Source organism: Nannobrachium achirus (assembly GCF_963921795.1).
Source record: "Nannobrachium achirus genome assembly, chromosome: 14".
NCBI lineage: Eukaryota > Metazoa > Chordata > Actinopteri > Myctophiformes > Myctophidae > Nannobrachium > Nannobrachium achirus.
The window spans coordinates 19768574-19785272 of record NC_137821.1 but is presented as its reverse complement, the minus strand read 5'-3'; the positions used below and the strand labels follow the sequence as shown (position 1 = coordinate 19785272).

The 16699-nt window shown below is 42.5% G+C and overlaps 1 protein-coding gene across 6 annotated transcripts in view; it reads left to right on the top strand.

The window, feature by feature from the left end:
- Positions 1 to 16699, top strand: part of ndrg2 (NDRG family member 2) — a 51279-nt gene that overhangs the window by 15862 nt on the left and 18718 nt on the right. Inside the window, exon 1 of one of the 6 annotated variants that reach the window (XM_080742099.1) lies at positions 211 to 420. The exons of the other annotated variants lie outside the window; for them this stretch is intronic. The gene's annotated coding sequence lies outside the window, so the exon portion shown is untranslated. Of the gene's footprint in view, positions 1 to 210; positions 421 to 16699 lie in introns of those variants that run through there. 6 annotated transcript variants of the gene reach the window in all.

Below are 16699 nucleotides of genomic sequence, written 5' to 3'. Positions count from 1 at the left end.
CACAGGCTGCTCAAGATAGAAACAGTAAAGCCTGATTTATATTAAGTCGCGCACTAGAGATGGACCGATTGCAAAATTCTTGGCTGATACCGATCCACCGGTTTTATGAAGGTCTGACCTGCCAAAACCGATACCGATTTCTTTACCTAAGAACTAGAAAATAGGGTTGCTCCAATACCCTTTTTTTTCAGGCCAAGTAGGCCTACAAGGCATACTTCAATTTGAGTACCAATAAGCTAGAAGAACACTAATGCCAAATCAATCACAATAGTACAATATCCCAAATCGCAGACAATATCCAGTCTAATATGACCGTCTGGACTAGGCAGGAGGAAAGCAGGTGACGCATGCTTTTTTTTACCTTTTTTTTTGGTGACGACATTGACACAGGATTATGGAATATATCCTTACATTGCAAAGGTAATCAGCACCATCTGTATTATGTAGGCTGCCACTAAGTAGACTGAGTGGCTGCTACTTGCTAATGTTTACTTTAGTCACAGGACCAGAGCATCATGCTGTGCAGTGCCATAGACACAATTGGCATAAAACTGGTATTTATGTTCGTCCGGTTTGATATCATACCTGCCGATTTTTAATATTGGCCGATTCCGATTTCCATCCCTATCGCGCACCGTGTGTCTTGCACCGAAAAAAGTTGATCTACAAACTCACTTGACTTTGTAAACTAATTTAGAAATGCCATGCAACAGTATAGTGTAGCAGTCCAGGCACCTAGCAGCCTGACACCGCGTCGCGGGTTTGACTCCCAATCCCCACGACCTTCGCTGCGTGTCACTCCCCATCTCTTCCTGCCCATTTCCTGTCAGACTACTAAGCCATGCAACTGCACTGCAAAAGACTAAACAAATCCTATGCTTTATTAGATTTTTCTTCTATCTTTAGGCCTTCCAATAGCAGTCTTCATATACTGGAGCAGTGCTATGATAAATGTTTTCACAAAATGTAATTCCAGGAAAATCAAAGTGAACGCTGCTCCTCTGGGTCCAGTAAACAGCTGTGATGCAGGCCCTGGGGCGGATCCGTGCGTTGTTCTGTCTGTGTTGTTACGCAGAGAAATGACCATGTGGTGCCCAGTAGGGATGGAACAATATAAGCGATATTATTGTGATAAAAAACACTCACGATAATCTTATCGTGGAGATTTAATTTATCGTGATATCGTCCTCCGTCAGGCACAGGGATCAATTCACTTTTTATTTGCCGAGCTGCATATCCGGTGCCACTTAAACCCTCTATAATTGGTAAAAGGTACTTATAATATATGTACTTGATACAGTCTTTTTGTTGATTATGGCGATAATATCGTAAATCGTCACAATAACCGTGATATGAAATTTTCATATCGTCACATCCCTAGTGCCCAGCTGCACAGCTCAAAGCTGCTTCACTCAGAGATATAGTGTGTGTGTGTGTGTGTGTGTGTGTGTGTGTGTGTGTACGTACGTAGGTACGTACACAGCAAAAAACTCTATTTACCTCTAGGCGTGTACAAATGTTTCATTTGTATTCTCAGAGTTACAAATGGATAATCTAAGAGGATTTGTGCTGTGTTTATAAAAGGGCTGTGTGTGTTTGTATTGGGGGATGTGTATTTGCTTTCCTCTGCACGTGGTGTCGGGAAATTTGTGTGTGCACTGTGTGCACACGCGCATGTGCGTGCATGCATGCTCGTAGTAATCAGCCTAGGCTGGATTCAGCTGACTGTCAAGAGAACAATAATCTACCCTATTGGCATCCTTAGCCATAGATCTTGATACGGTTTAAAAATGCAATATATTGGTTAATCTGATGTCGGAAGACCTCTACTTGCCTGCCTTGCTTCCACTGTGTCCTGCTCACTACTGCCTGTGACCCAAAAGAGAAAAGAGAAAATAGACGTTTGCCCAGGACCCAAACTAGTGAAAATAGCAGATCTACAAGCTCACAACGTGCGCTTTGCGCCACGTTGTGAGCTTGTAGATCGGCAATTCTTTTATCTTCTTAAACATTTCTTTTCTAATTTATGGAATTTCGTAGATTTTTATTGTATTTATTAGTTATTAAGAAAATCTTTTGGGTAATGTTTTTTGAAATTATTTTGAAATGATAATATTTAAAAACTAAAACTAAGACAAACATTAAGAGAGCCATAAAAGAGTGTCTGCGACCCACAAATGGGTCGCGACCCACTGTTTGGGAAACAGTGTTTTACAGAATCTTAGCTTTTTGAGGAATGTTTTTTTCATTGCTGGCTCTTAGCATTTCAACCTTCAGCTTACTTTCTAGATATAGGTGACCTCGGCTGCTCCCTGTTCTACTTTTGCTGTTTGTGGCTGATCATTATTCTGCCTCTCTGTGTGTGTGTGTGTGTGTGTGTGTGTGTGTGTGTGTGTGTGTGTGTGTGTGTGTGTGTGTGTGTGTGTGTGTGTGTGTGTGTGTGTGTGTGTGTGTGTGTGTGTGTGTGCCTGCCTGCTTGCATGACTTTGCACATCTGTTTTCGTGCACATGTCTGTTGCCAGCAGTGGTGTAAAGTAACTTGAGTAAAGTACATGTACTAAAGTACTGTGCTTCAGGACAATTTTGAAGATTCTTTTACTTTGCTGGAGTATTTCCCATTTTCTATACTTTTACTTTTACTACACTACATCTCAGAGGCTAATATTATACTTTTACTCCACTTTAATTATTTGAAAACCTTAGTTACTAGTTACCTTGTAGATTTGGATTATTATAAAACATACATTAACCACTTATTTATTAGTTATTAAGAAAATCTTTTGGGTAATGTTTTTTGAAATTATTTTGAAATGATAATAATTAAAAACTAAATCTAGGAGACAAAAATTATGAGACCCATAAAAGAGTGTCTGCGACCCACAAATGGGTCGCGACCCACTGTTTGGGAAACAGATTTTTTACAGTTTTACAGAATCTTAGCTTTTTGAGGAATGTTTTTTTGAAAATGTTTTGAGCCCTATATACATTTCGGCCATTTGAAAATAGATGATCTACAAGCTCACAAGGGCACTGTGAGCTTGTAGATTTGCTATCTTCAAAATATTATTATACATTTAAATACATTTGAAAAGTTGTGAAATTAGGACATTCTGCATAATGACTACTTTTACTTTTGGTACTTTAAGTATATTTCGATACCAATACTTTTGTACTTTAAAGATAAACAGATTAAAAAAATATATATAAATATCTGTCACAAATATTTTTTTATCTGTATCTTACCATCCACTTGGATGAAGAAAGATATTTTTTATCTGTTTATCTGGCCCAGTGGGAATGGGCCTTTACTCAAGAAGTTCATTTTGAATTAACTGTAACAGAGTATTTCTTTATTGCAGTGTTGATACCTTTTTCTTAAGTAAAACATTTTGAGTACTTTTTCCACCACTGGATGGAGAGCATGTTTCTTCTTGGAAGCAGCAGGGAAGGTGAAATTGTGTTTTGCACTTGCAGAGTGCATCTTGCCCTATATGATTAGGGCAATAGGCTATCTCTGGTGTGCTGTCTTGCTGTTATTGGTTCTCCTGCCTCTGATCCTCATTAGGGATGGGACGATATGAAAATGTCATATCACGATTATTGTGACAAAAGAAATCGCGATTTACGATATTATCGCAATAATCAAAATCCTTTATCCTGGGGCAGAACATTTGCAAAAAAATAGCAGATCTACAAGCTCACAACGCGTCGCAATGCGACGCGTTGTGAGCTTGTAGACCTGCTATTTTTTGGCAAAGACATTGGATAGAGAGTAGAAAAAAGACTATCAAGTACGTATATTTGCGACCGTTAGGGAGCAGTTTACTACCAAAACCTCCACCGGCCGTCCGTCCGTCACACGTCACACGTCACACCTTTGTTTGTGTACGGTGTGATGTCATATATCTTCAGTATGACATCACACCACATGTGTACACAAACCTTTGTGTACGTTGCTGTGGCAACAGTCTGTTGTTGCTGGTCTGTTAGTGTACGTTAGCAACCACCTTAGCAACCATGGTTTTACCCTAGCAACCAACTGTTTACCCTAGCAACCAACTGTTTACCATAGCAACCATGTTTTTTTACCCTAGCAACCAACTGGGCATAAAAGGGATTCTGTTAGGGATCTCCATATATGGGCATAAAAGGGATTCTGTTAGGGATCTCCATATATGGGCATAAAAGGGATTCTGTTAGGGATCTCCATATATGGGCATAAAAGGGATTCTGTTAGGGATCTCCATATATGGGCATAAAAGGGATTCTGTTAGCTGTTAGTGATCTCCATATATGGGCATAAAAGGGATGCTGTTAGGGATCTCCATATATGGGCATAAAAGGGATTCTGTTAGGGATCTCCATATATGGGCATGAAAGGGATTCTGTTAGGGATCTCCATATATGGGCATAAAAGGGATTGTATCCCAGATGATGCCCTGTTAGGAGATCCACACTAACAGAATCCATATATGGTCCTACCGACAGCTGCTATAAGCCAACCCTGGCGATAAGGTCTGAGTCGAAGAAATGCTTCTTTCCTGGCAAGAATTGCCCCTTTATACTGTAGGGCTCGTTTGTATGACATCACGCCACATCATCGGCTGAGGACTGTGTGATGTCATCATATCTCCATATATGGAGACATAAGTTGCTCATGCCCAAATATGGGCTGGTGAGGTCAGACTTAGTGTGATGCGTAGGTTATCTCCATATATGGAGATTCAACTTCAATGAGTAACCATGGCAAACTGTCAACTGCCCGTATGTCTTGATAATTGGTAAAACAAACTTTTGGCCATTTGTGGAGATAAGCGACCAACGGTCGCTTATCTCCCGATTAGGGAGTCTTACTGGTATTATATGTACCTTTTACCAATTGGGTTTAAATGGTACCGGATATGCAAATCAGCAAATAAAAGGTGAATTGAACCCAGTGCATGACGGAGGACGATATCACGATAAATGAAATCTCCACGATACGATTATCGTGAGTGTATTTTTATCACGATAAACGATAACATCGCTTATCGTCCCATCCCTGCTCCTCATGGTACAACAACAGTCAGACGCTGAGGCAGCTGCTCTTTACTTCACTCCTCTGTACTGCTTCTACTTCACTTCCTCTGCTCTGGCATGCACTCACACAAATTGGCACACATTACTGCAAGGGGAGGGGGGGGGGGGGGGGCTCAAGGTGAGCTGAGGTAATACAGAAAAAGACATGAGAAATGTGTGGCCAGGACCATTTGCTAACATTCTTCAGATACAAAAGTAGGGGTCATTGTTGAAATTAAATATGCTACTACATTCATGGGAGACAAGTTACCTTTTATATTGGCACAGACAGGAGATTAGGTAAGGGCACCTTGCATGGAACAGTTACTTCATGCAAAAACATGTTTTTCTCAGTTGAAAATCAGGGACGTTCTTTGAGCGACATGCTCATGCATCTAAGTACCAGTAAGACTCGGGAGATAAGCGACCGTCAGGTCGCATGCAACCTCATGGTGGCGCTAGAAGAGGGGCATGTGAGAAATCAGGGGCAGAGGTTGTGGTTGCCAGCCAAGGAGTGTGTGTGTGCAAAGTTTGGCATGGATAGGGGGGGCAACGGTGCCGGAGATAAGAGTAGGGCCAAAAGTGTGATGTGACGTGACAGACAGCCGGTGGAGCTGAAGCCAGTTACGTTACGTGACACTGACCCTAGTTATGCCAACGTTTTTATAAACCCAAGTTGGCATAACTAGGGTCGGTGGTCTGGCTGTAGCAGTCCGGTGCAAATTGGGCTCAAAGGACTGAGTCACAATGACGAGACGAAGGAAGAGCGAGAAGTACAGAGAGAAGAGAGAGAGGGACAGAAAGTGACCATAAGAAAAGCAGAGTGTGTGGTGACAGAGTGAGAGACAGTGATTGGTGTGTCTGTGTGTGACAGAGGATTGACAGCAACTGAACATGACGTGTTGGATGAGATGCTCCGCTCGTGGTGCGTCACTGAAATGCCAGCGCTCTGCGCGGCCGTGGACGTGCAGCGCTGAAGGCCACGCGGTTTAGTTACACAACGCCACCTGACTTCATGGGCCGCGGATGGCGTCGTCGACGTCACCCGATTGGTAGAACTGGGCCACTAAAACAGCAGCTGTTAATGCTTGACGTGACCCCGACTGACCCTGTTTATCCCTTTTCCATTGTCCATTATCCTTACTGTACTAGTCTCATCATCATACAGTTTTTGATTTGCTTTCACGATTATGACATTTTACATGAGGATTAATTGACATTCAGATAATTGCGATTAGCGATTTAATTGTGTTTTTGTTGTTGACAATTACATTTCTTTTTGGCTTTAGTCTTTGAAGTTGCACATGGCAGATATGACACATAACCTAAATATACAAAGAAATGACTGACATACTTGACAACTTTATACTTAAAAAAGAACACTGATAGTGGAAATATCCGATCTACAAGCTCGCAACACGCTGTGAGTTGTAGATCTGCTGTTTCCACTATTTTTGAAAATGTTTGAAAATATATGAACATTTTTCAACATTATGACAAAAGAATTGCGATTATGTCAAATAATTGCGATTAGACGATTATGTAATAATTATGACAGGCCTAACGGTGGTGTCACGCGAGCCGTTTAATTGTGAGGCTTTTGTTTTATCTGCTGGTGTCACGGTCTATAAGATAACAGCCTGAACAGCGTTTTCAGAACCTGTTATAAGATTACAAAAGAGACGAAAATTACAAAAGGAGTGCTTTCTGTAACCCACAAATCCTTGGGAAGGTTGCAACAAGCATTTTGGCTTCTCTTGGACAGGTTGTAGCAGGTGAAGTTTTTCTGTTACCATCAGGGTGTAGTTATGTTTAATTTGCTTGTAAAATCAACCGTCATTCTAATCTAATTGTTCATCCCCTTGGCAAAAACCACTATTAAATGCTCCATAGTTTCTTTTTGATTTAATTTGTACTTTTACCTTGTTACTGTCAGGAATGTGGAAGATCATTATTCCACATTCCGCTTCTTGGAAACATTTGTATTTATGTAATGTTACTGTGTTTTTGGAGCGGTGAAAGCGCTCCCAATAGACAGGTATGTCCGTGGGTATGTCCGTGGGTGGGTGGCTGGGTGGCTGGGTGGCTGGCTGGCTGGCTGGCTGGCCGGCCGTGTCCGTAGCCTGGCAATACCTTGAGTGGCCACACACAACACACTAGTTAAAGGAGGGGCGCTGTTTTGTGCAGGCCAGGCACACTCACCACTCACTCACAGGCACAGTTTACAGTTTACAGTTTAGGCATTTAGCAACACACACAGGGTATAGCTGCTCAGATTCACCGCTCCACTTCGAACCGAGGTTTGATTTTTCTCTTAACTGCTAGAAAATGATTGCCCTTATGGCGATTAATACTACGTTTAAAGATCCTTTATATCTTATTTTCTTTCTCTCTCAATCTCTCTCTCTGTACCGCTCTCTCTCCCTCTCTCTCTCTGTGTTTACTGACGTTGCCTCCCTTACAAGTTGGCATGCTCAATAACAGGGGTTCTCAATCTGGAGTCCGGGGACATCCTTGGGGTGCGCCAGAGAGATCACTGGGGGGATGTGAGGACATGTCTGGTTTGGACTGGTTTTCCAACAACAAGCACATACCGGTATATTGTGCTAGATGTAAAAAGGGGGTGCTCAAGGTTGCGAACCACTGCTCTGGAACACACTTAAAGGAGTAGTTAGGGGTTTGAATCAATGGGGGTAAATTTACTACAATATTTTTTTTTTCTTAGGAATGCGACAAATACAAAAAATATATATACAGTATATATTAGTACTGTGCCCGGCGTGTGCAATGAGGGATTGAATGTAGGAGTCTCAGAAGTAATGTTGGAGAACCCAGACCGGTGCCCGTTGGGCAGAATAGTCACCACTCACCATCGATGTCCAGTTGTGCAATACCCGTTGTATCCGTCTGTCTGTCTGGCACTCTTTTATGCCCATATATGGTTTTCCGTGTCCAAGTCAGTCTGTCATCCATTTGGGCACTGTAGTGATGTCAGTCAGTGATGTCAGTTGGGCTTTGTTGATGTCAGTTGGGCATTGTTACCATGGTGTAGGCCTGTCCTCTAAAAATCGACGAATCGACGCGTCGTTTTAAGCCCCCGGAATCGACGCCAATTGTTTGAGTCGAGCCGTCAAAAATATATAATTTTTTTTATCACACCAGTATACTGTGGTGCGGTATGAGAGCGCTGGACTGTGACTGTCATGTAATTCTTATTGAGTCCATACTTCCTACTACTTGTAAACTAGACTTAAAAATAAAATCAGTTCACGTGACTTGAAAGTTGCCTTGATCATATAACAGGGAGCTCTTATTTTGAAGTAACCGCTTGGAGAGGAAATGCGTCGACGAGTTGTTATTCTACTTGAGAGCTGGCCAAAGAAGCAGCAGAGCCAGCGCGATGCGCTTTCACTTTCACTGCCGTGGGTGTGTGGTGGTTGGACTCAGGCTGAGGAATAGCGACGGGCGAACTGTTTTCTTTTTATTATCTCGCACCAGATCGGCAACATAGCTCTTTTGATACAGCGCTGTGCTCTGAGAAAATACAACTTGTGGAAATAATACACGACATGCTGTCAAAGAGATGCATTATTCTCTCCTCCGTTGTTCTACTCTGCTCCACAATTCACAATTACGCACGGCAAATTACGCACGGCTGGACGCAATCTTATCGTCATTAATGTCCAGTGTCCACCGCTATCATGTCTCAATATGCACGGTAGTTCATGGATCTAATTCACTTTAAAGGCTTAAAACATATTGCTGTTTTATTGTATTACGTTGACGTGGTTTAAAAGCTTAAAGCACCACTTTTTTTTCTTTTTTTTTTCTTTTTTTTTTTTACATAAACGATTCGTCGACGCGTCGGATTAACCCCCGCGACTCGAATCGACTTGATAAATCCTGCGTCGAGGACAGCCCTACCATGGTGGCGACACTGTTTAGTATCAGTGATGTCAGCATGCAGACAGACGGTCAGACGGAGGATGGACAGACATTCGGTAAATGAATAGTTAGATATTATTGAACTCAAATTCTCCATGGCGTGACTAATCAATAGGAAAAAAATGGGGGTCATTTTCGGGTTGAACTACTCCTTTAAGAGTATGACACAAATAAAGAGAGATTACTCTTTATATTCTTTAGAGAGAGGAATGGAAAAGGGGAGCGAGAAAGGTGGATGATGGAGAAAGATTACGAGCGCTCTAGCAGGAAGCGCGCATAAGGGACAGATTGAGAGTGGAAGTGTGAGAGGGGAAGCTGGGGAAATTAAGTATTATGCATGGGCGAGCTACGTGAGATCCATATCGATGCCGCCTAATGCAACTGATAACCATATCTTTTTTGCAGTCACCCTTTTACTTGCGTACTGTACATGATACGGTAGATAACCATGCATCACTGTAGTGGCATACGTTACTGCATTTGATACACATTACTGCTTGTAAGGTATAGTATCATAGCCAATTCAGGCGGCTGTTTGTAAGATGTACGCTAGCCAACTATATTGATTGATTGATTGAAGACTTTATTAGAAGTTTGCATAGGAAAAGGTACAGTTTCATGACGGTACAGTTCACTGGTACAAGGTCTACTAAAAGGAGATCCTAGAAAAGACTAAGCTTATTTCCACAGGAAACCATTAAAGTATCTTATATAACATTGAATGACAGACGAATAGAACACAGTACTATGCAGTAGATATAGTAAGTAAAAAAAAAAGAAACTAGAAGCAGTGCTCTTCCGAGCACAGGTCTCCACCAGGCCGTGCGTCCTGGTGGTGCTACTGTATAATAGGCCAATGTAAAAAGGGTGGCATATGTTCTTCACCTTAGATCTTTCATGGCAATCGGACGCTGCATGCATGATTTCAAGCATTGTGTTCCAAAAATGTGTTTGGCTAAAGTCTACCTGCTGGTGGCGCTATAACAGGACAATGTTAAAAAGGTAGCATTTGTTCCTTGACCTAGTGGGAATATGTGTGGCAAATGTCACGGTAATCGCAAGCTGCGTTGATGATTTGAGGCATTTTGTTCAAAAACGGAGCAATCCTGCAAACTTTGGAAGCTAATATTAGCCAATCAGGATGGAATGTGAAATATCAGACGGATCGGACTTGATCACATGACTATAGAGATACTGTGTACCGATTTGCATGATTTTTGGATAAAATCTCAAGGAGTAATATCCAAAAATGTGTTTTACATAAGTCGGCCCAAAGGTGGCGCTATAAAAGGCTGATGTGAAAAATGCAGGGCAAAGGTTTATCCTTAGCCTCTAGGGAGTGCGCTTACAAAGTTTGAAACTGATCGGTGGAGTTATAGGTAAAACCACAAATCGGGCTGTTATAGCGCCACCATGAGGCTGATTAAAAAAAAATTAAGTGGCATTTCTTCCTCGGCCTAGTGGGAACGTGTGTGCGCGATTTCATGATAATTGCACTTTGCGTTTGTGATTTGAGGCATTTTGTTCAAAACGGCTCAATCCCACAAACTTTGGAAGCCAATCTTAGCCAATCAGGATGGAATATGCAAAATCGGACAGATCCGTGTCGATCACATGACTGTCGAGATATTGCCTACCGATTTGTAGGATTTTTGGACAAAATCTGTAAGAGTAGTGCACAGAAATGTGTTTAGCAAACATCGGCCACTAGTTGGCGCTAGAAAAGGCCCATTTGAAAAATGTAGGGCAGAGGTTCTAGATTGGCATCCAGGGAATGTGTGTGCTCACTTTGGCAGCGACCGGGCCAACGGCGACTGAGATTTGGCGCTCACAAACTGCGAGGACGCACGGACGGACGCACGCACGGACGGACGCACGCACGTACGGACGGACACACGGACGGAGGGGAAAACATACTCTCCCTCAGCCTTCGGCTGGTGGAGACAATTAATCCATTGTAGTATTCAGTCAGTGCTTCTATAGACTAGAACTGATTGGCAGCAGAATTACATTACTGAACAACCAATACTGTCAACCAATGCAAGACAAAACAAGATTCCCATGTTTTGCATGAAACACCTACAGTCACACACACTGTTAGATTATCTTGCCATTTTAAACCGTTTTGGATCTATTAACCCATCAAGACAATGGTTTTCTGAAAAACGTATGTTTCTTTATCTGTGTCAAGGACCCCTAGAATTATATGTATTTGACCGTGGACACAAATTATAATTTCAGATGGAGGTCCGTGGACTAATACACATTAATTTAATTTACAGAAAAGTACTATAAGTATTAACAAGAGCTTGTAATTAGGGATTCTTTTTTTTTCCAGTTCCTGAAAATGTATGGTTTTGGACATGTGCCATTAGGGTGTAATGTGTAATGTTATATTAGCTGAAGTGTTATTTTTGACTGTGTGTGTGTAATATGTACAGTATGTGTGTGGGTGAGGCCGGTATAGATTTCTGTTCTGACTCCGAGGACCATTGATTTGCAGGCTGTGTGTGTGCGTGTGCGTGTGTGCGTGTGTGCGTGTGCGTGCGTGTGCGTGTGCTTGACCGGGGATTGAAGCCATATTAATTGCAGTGTGGGCACCAAAGTCATTGGCAAAGACACGGTCCAGAAATAAGCTGCTGGTCACCAGGGGGGAGAGAGGAGAGATTTAGAGAAAGGCATTTAGAGAAATTATTAGATTAACATACTTCATATTTAGCCTCGCTCCCAGCCTTTACTCCTCTCTGAGGAGAGAAAAGCCTTATGCAGAGAGTGTCTACTGTATATAGGTATGTATTTCCCCTCCGGAAACTATCTTTTTCGACCAATCACAGCACTCGTTTCATTCCCAGAGAACGTAAACAGATCTGTGAGAAGCGCCAACGTCATTTCCTTGGGCAGTACTTCCGCCCCAAATTGCGGTATTTCCGTTTACACACTCAAGGAGAGAGAAAGAGAGAACTGGGGTCTGTGTCATTTTAGATTTTAGCATTCAAAATAGCAGATATACAAGCTCAGACTGTACATCTGCTATTTTACAGTGTTTTTGTCCCTGGCACAAACACATTTTCAGATGGGGGTCCGCGCAGTGGCGTAACGTCCCCCCCCCCCACCGGGCCCCTGTGCGAGATTTTCACCAAGGCCAAGAGATTTTGGAGGTCCTTGGCACGAAAAAGTGTAAGAACTATTGGTTTAGTACACACACTCTCACATTGACAATCAGGACTTTACAGTGCAGAGAGGAAAGTAGCGACGTGCACATCATACTGTACAGTAAAGCACAAAATAATTTGTGGTTATTAATCGCTAGCTTGTCTTATCTGTGGTGTGTGTGTGTGTGTTTTTTTTTCTTTTTAGTCTTATTATTATTATTATCATTATTATTATTTTAAATTTTGCCTCAGGTCAGCTGAGGTGTTGAATAAAGGGTAAGAAATCTTTGACCATAAGCGCAACACAGGCTGTGTCCAGCCGTGTTGTTATTATTAGGTTGTTTCCAGCCGCCCCACAGGCAGTCCCAGCCATGTTATTATCATCATCATCATCATCATCATCATTATTAGTTATGTATCAATTACAATAGTGTCACTAACGAACAAACAATCTTTCAACTCTGGGGACGCCCAGATTAACCTAAAATGTACTTTAGTCTGTTTAAAAATATAACCAAGATATTTTGAAAATAATGCGGTTACAGCTCTGAGCTCAGAAAATACCCTATTTAGTCTATTTTTGACAGTATGACTTCTGAATGACGACTTCTGATGCAGGGGTGACTGACTATAGTCACTTGTGCTTCATACCCAGTGAGACCCAGGGCCCCTGGTGCTGCTGTCCATCCCCCAATGCATGCACACACACAGACACACGCACGCATGCGCACGCCACACACACACGCTAAAGGTCCTAAACACATTATTTGGTTTAAATGTCAGGCTGTGAATAATACTGCCTGCCCGTTTAGATGGCTACAATAATAGGCGGAAGGTCGGTCGGTCAGTCAGTCACACTGTCAGTCTTTCAATTGAAAGGAGCTTTATTGACATGAGAACCACTTAAAACGTTACAATTTAAGAAAAAAATCACACCCAGTGTGAAGTGAGCGGTGCCTTTGGTGGCCACTTGTTATAGTTATAGTGCTCGGTGCTGTGAATGTCCCTTTAGGCTGCTCTGGTACCACATCAATACAGCATGGAATTGTGGACAAAATCTTATCCAATGGTAACAAAATATACAACGTTTTGAGATTTTAGAGAGGCTAATCTCATCAAATGGTGGTCTGTGGCGCAAATGGCCAATAAATAATAAACCTTGATATGAAATGCACCATACTGTAAATGCAGTCCATTTACCACTCACTCACCTCTCTGCCTCCTTCCCTCATTCACCTCATCTTTTCTCATAATGTCAGCTTCACCTTAATTGTGGGACAAGACCAGACAAGGCTTGTTGCCCCGCCCTGCATTTCTGCATTAACTCTGATTTACATTTACATGAATTACATTTCATTTCTGGTTAAGACTTGTAGCTCGAGGGCTGGAGTACTTTGCCACATTCAAAGTCTTAAACCACCAGATGATTATTATTACTACTATTTAACAAGAGGTGGCGTTTCACTCCGCACATTCAATAGAAGCAACGCCATCCTTGTAACAGGGTTGTTCTACATTGCAGTATTGATACTTTCACTTAAGTAAAAAGAAAATTGAGTACTTTTTCCACCACTGCAGAGTTTTAAAGCATGGACTTGTGAATTGAAGGTCAACGAAAGTTTTAAAAGTCATGGAAAGGGTCATGAATGAAGGACTCACCTTCAAAGTGCGGTCCCATTACTATTTATACCATTATGAGCGCTTTTCAGCCACTCACACCCAAGCACTCGCCAGGTGACATCAGATGAGCTTGTGAGGGTTCGGGGCTTAACCCATTTAGACCTGGAACACCTATACGTTGTTAATACCAAGCCAGGGAATAATATTAAAGCCAGGAACACCTCTGTGTAGGGATGGGTATCGTCTGCAATACTTTTAATGGTATCGATCGCATGATCGCACGTAAAAACGAACGATACCTCATTTCGATACTCTTGAACGCACCCCTGGCCGGTCGCATCTGTAACAGTTGGGCTACTGAGAGTTTAATGACTGCTTTAGTAGGCTACACTCGTTACTCTGGAAAATAGCCGACAATAGCCTATATTGTTTATTATTATGATGATTATCCAATGTCTATACTCTACGCTCTGCCACACTGTGTGATCATCATCATCACCTCGGCTCTATTGCAGCAGCGAGTCCCCACTCTTTCCATGTTGAAGTAAAGAAGCCTTTCTGTATCGTATGAAAACGGCTGAATAACTGGCTTAATAACCTATTTTGGTGTGTAAAATAGCCCATAGAAAAAGGCAAATAATAATTATAATAATAATAAATATTGGTATCGAAAATGGTATCGAAAAGGGTATCGTATCGATTCCCAGGTATCGAAAAAGGTATCATATCGATTCAAAGGTGAACGATACCCACCCCTACCTCTGTGTCACATTAGCTGTTGCTACTTATAGCATTTTTTTCCCATAGTTTATTAGAAAACTTAGGTCCAGAGGCGTTTTTAGAATTGGCCTCGGGGCGCCCGCTGGCCTACCGGTCCAGGTGCATACCACATGTCACTGCATGTCACTGTTTCGGGTCCCGATCCCAACTACCTTTAATTGCTGCGTGTCACTCCCTATCTCTCTCCCCATTTCCTGTCAGTCTACTGTCCTATCAATAAAGGCATAAAAGCGCCCCCAAGAAAACATACAGTATCTTAAGAATCGGCCTCAGATATAATCACACATCTGCATCAGAAGGGGGAGTAGCCACCACATGCCGAGGCATCAAATGCTCCACTTACTGTACCCATTCTTGCGGATTGAGGGTAGCTACAGATTGGCTGGTGTGGTGTGCAGAATTGTTTGTGTTACATTGGGGTGGTTTGCTCACTACATGCTTTTTCTTTGCTGTTGGTTGACAACAGCCGGTCATGTGACGTGTGAATGGTGTCAACGTGATGCAGCAGGAAGCTCCACCCCTTACCCTCCATAGAATCTGAGCATCTGTTTCTGAAGTCTGTGTGTCACTTGGCCTTAGGGTGACTGGGTGACTGGGCCACTCACCCACTGACCCATTCATTCACTCACTCACTCACTCACTCACTCACTCACTCACTCACTCACTCACTCACTCACTCACTCACTCACCCACTCACTCCATGGTTCTATTTTTGTCCATTCACACTGTGTTTCAGTGGAGGGCTGTGGACAGTTCAGAAGTCATCGGCAGGGAGGTTTTGGGATGTTACGGTCCATGTGGTTTATTTCCTCGCCTATGGCAAACTGTGAAGTTGCATATCCGCATGAGATAGCCTAATACCTTTTAATGTGGAGGAAGGCGGCGGTGGGGGGATGACGACGACTGAAAGAGCAATCGGCGGGGGCTTACATATTCAGTGTGAAATTGGAAGGTTGTGTTCCGCACAGAGCCATTTAGCTGAGATCTAATAGGAAGGATACTAAGGTGCCCTCTATATATAAATCATGAAATTATTGCATGCCAAGATAGAAGAAATTCCATCTGCTTGAGAGGAATGGAAAGCTTGATTTTTGGAGCTGTGTGAAGCACAGGCTCCCTATACGTGGCCGTGTGGGTCTGTCTGTCTGTGTGTCTGTCTGTGTGTCTGTATGTAGCCTGAACTTTCGGCACGCTACTAGTCCCACAGTTATGCCACCACACACTCGCGCCATATGTCAAATCGACCGGCTTACTCGGGAATCGTGGGCTAGTAACTTGCTAAGAGAAAGGTTCAATAGTTTAATTGATATTAATTTATTAGTGAATTAATTTTCCCCATTGACTTATAATGGGAATCGCAAAAACTCACATTCAATTATTTGTCTCTCGCAAACCATAGGGGCTAGAGTTTCAAGACTTGGAGAGGAGGTTCATAATGATTTCAAGGATTAAATAAAAAATAATTGTGTCATTTGGCCGCATGGTGGCGCCATAACACCCCACTTTACGTTTTGGCCTGTAACTCTTGAACCGTAGGTCGGAAAATTAAAAATATTTTTTCCCTGGATTCCTTGGGTCATGACGCATCTCCCCATATAGGCCACGCCCATTTGCGCCATGATAGATTTTCCGCCATCTTGAATTTTCTCCAAAACACACTTTTTGCTCCTTTTCCTACATATTTTCTTCAAATGTCACAAAAATCGGTACACATGATCCACACACACACACACACACACACACACACACACACACACACACACACACACACACACACACACACACACACAGCTCCACTTCACACGGGTGTGATTTTTTTTAATTATAGGAGCCTGTAGTGAAAAGGTTTGCAGACTAAAATACATGCGTACATGGATGATTATGATTAGTGAACGGTAGACGGCATGCATTGCATGGATAATTGGAGACTGGGGGCGTGACGTTTTCAGCCCCCCCGGATAATGAGGGTTTGCTTTGTGTGCCAGGTGTAAACTGGTTTCACTGTGCAGGGAAAGGGAATGCATGATTCACACGATTGAATGAGATTCTCAGGAGTACGTTTCCGCCTGAATCCTCTCCATTGCACTCTCAACGTGTAGCAGCACCGCAGCAAACGTGAGATAAGACATGTAATGGCGTATCTG